Source organism: Oncorhynchus tshawytscha, linkage group LG22, assembly GCF_018296145.1.
Source record: "Oncorhynchus tshawytscha isolate Ot180627B linkage group LG22, Otsh_v2.0, whole genome shotgun sequence".
Lineage (NCBI taxonomy): Eukaryota > Metazoa > Chordata > Actinopteri > Salmoniformes > Salmonidae > Oncorhynchus > Oncorhynchus tshawytscha.
Window position 1 is genome coordinate 44,270,263 of NC_056450.1, and position 3,142 is coordinate 44,273,404.

The following is a 3,142-nucleotide window of genomic DNA, read 5'->3' on the forward strand; positions in this document are numbered from 1 at the left end:
ATATAGGGTGTGGTGGTATGTACTTAATATAGGGTGTGTGGTGGTATGTACTTAATATAGGGTGTGGTGGTATGTACTTAATATAGGTGTGTGGTGGTATGTACTTAATATAGGGTGTGTGGTGGTATGTACTTAATAATAGGGTGTGGTGGTATGTACTTAATATAGGGTGTGTGGTGGTATGTACTTAATATAGGGTGTGTGGTGGTATGTACTTAATATAGGGTGTGTGGTGGTATGTACTTAATATAGGGTGTGGTGGTATGTACTTAATATAGGGTGTGGTGGTATGTACTTAATATAGGGTGTGTGGTGGTATGTACTTAATATAGGGTGGTGGTATGCACTTAATATAGGGTGTGGTGGTATGTACTTAATATAGGGTGTGGTGGTATGTACTTAATATAGGGTGTGGTGGTATGCACCTTAATATAGGGTGTGGTGGTATGTACTTAATATAGGGTGTGTGGTGGTATGTACTTAATATGAGGGTGTGGTGGTATGTACTTAATATAGGGTGTGTGGTGGTATGTACTTAATATAGGGTGTGGTGGTATGTACTTAATATAGGGTGTGTGGTGATATGTACCAATACAGGGTGTGGTGGTATGTACTTAATACAGGGGTGTGGTGGTATGTACTTAATATAGTGTGGTGGTGGTATGTACTTAATATAGTGTGGTGGTATGTACTTAATATAGGGTGTGGTGGTATGTACTTAATATAGGTGTGTGGTGGTATGTACTTAATATAGGGTGTGGTGGTATGTACTTAATATAGGGTGTGGTGGTATGTACTTAATATAGGGTGTGTGGTGGTATGTACTTAATATAGGGTGTGTGGTGGTATGTACTTAATATAGGGTGTGGTGGTATGTACTTAATATAGGGTGTGGTGGTATGTACTTAATATAGGGTGTGGTGGTATGTATTATATATAGGGTGTGGTGGTATGTACTTAATATAGGGTGTGTGGTGGTATGTACTTAATATAGGGTGTGTGGTGGTATGTACTTAATATAGGGTGTGGTGGTATGTACTTAATATAGGGTGTGGTGGTATGTACTTAATATAGGGTGTGGTGGTATGTACTTAATATAGGGTGTGGTGGTATGTACTTAATATAGGGTGTGTGGTGGTATGTACTTAATATAGGGTGTGTGGTGGTATGTACTTAATATAGGGTGTGGTGGTATGTACTTAATATAGGGTGTGGTGGTATGTACTTAATATAGGGTGTGTGGTATGGTATGTACTTAATATAGGGTGTGGTGGTATGTACTTAATATAGGGTGTGTGGTGGTATGTACTTAATATAGGGTGTGGTGGTATGTACTTAATATAGGGTGTGTGGTGGTATGTACTTAATATAGGGTGTGGTGGTATGTACTTAATATAGGGTGTGTGGTGGTATGTACTTAATATAGGGTGTGTGGTGGTATGTACTTAATATAGGGTGTGTGGTGGTATGTACTTAATATAGGGTGTGTGGTGGTATGTACTTAATATAGGGTGGGTGGTATGTACTTAATATGGTGGTATGTACTTAATATAGGGTGTGGTGGTATGTACTTAATATAGGGTGTGGTGGTATGTACTTAATATAGGGTGTGTGGTGGTATGTACTTAATATAGGGTGTGTGGTGTACTTAAATAGGGTGTGTGGTGGTATGTACTTAATATAGGGTGTGGTGGTATGTACTTAATATAGGGTGTGGTGGTATGTACTTAATATAGGGTGTGGTGGTATGTACTTAATATGGTGGTGGTATGTACTTAATATAGGTGTGTGGTGGTATGTACTTAATATAGGGTGTGTGGTGGTATGTACTTAATATAGGGTGTGGTGGTATGTAGGGTGTGGTGGTATGTACTTAATATAGGTGTGTGGTGGTATGTAATATAGGGGTGGTGGTATGTACTTAATATAGGGTGTGGTGGTATGTACTTAATATAGGGTGTGTGGTGGTATGTACTTAATATAGGGTGTGGTGGTATGTACTTAATATAGGGTGTGGTGGTATGTACTTAATATAGGGTGTGTGGTGGTATGTACTTAATATAGGTGTGTGGTGGTATGTACTTAATATAGGGTGTGGTGGTATGTACTTAATATAGGGTGTGGTGGTATGTACTTAATATAGGGTGTGGTGGTATGTACTTAATATAGGGTGTGGTGGTATGTACTTAATATAGGGTGTGTGGTGGTATGTACTTAATATAGGGTGTGTGGTGGTATGTACTTAATATAGGGTGTGGTGGTATGTACTTAATATAGGGTGTGGTGGTATGTACTTAATATAGGGTGTGGTGGTAGGGTGTGGTGGTATGTACTTAATATAGGGTGTGTGGTGGTATGTACTTAATATAGGGTGTGTGGTGGTATGTACTTAATATAGGGTGTGGTGGTGTACTTAATATAGGGTGTGGTGGTATGTACTTAATATAGGGTGTGGTGGTATGTACTTAATATAGGGTGTGTGGTGGTATGTACTTAATATAGGGTGTGGTGGTATGTACTTAATATAGGGTGTGGTGGTATGTACTTAATATAGGGTGTGTGGTGGTATGTACTTAATATAGGGGTGTGGTGGTATGTACTTAATATAGGGTGTGTGGTGGTATGTACTTAATATAGGGTGTGGTGGTATGTACTTAATATAGGGTGTGGTGGGTACTTAATATAGGGTGTGTGGTGGTATGTACTTAATATAGGGTGTGTGGTGGTATGTACTTAATATAGGGTGTGTGGTGGTATGTACTTAATATAGGGTGTGTGGTGGGTAGGGTGTGGTGGTACTTAATATAGGGTGTGTGGTATGCTTATATAGGGTGTGGTGGTATGTACTTAATATAGGGTGTGGTGGTATGTACTTAATATAGGGTGTGGTGGTATGTACTTAATATAGGGTGTGTGGTGGTATGTATAGGGTGTGGTGGTATGTACTTATAGGGTGTGGTGGTATGTACTTAATATAGGGTGTGGTGGTATGTACTTAATATAGGGTGTGGTGGTATGTACTTAATATAGGGTGTGTGGTGGTATGTACTTAATATAGGGTGTGTGGTGGTATGTACTTAATATAGGGTGTGTGGTGGTATGTACTTAATATAGGGTGTGGTGGTATGTACTTAATATAGGG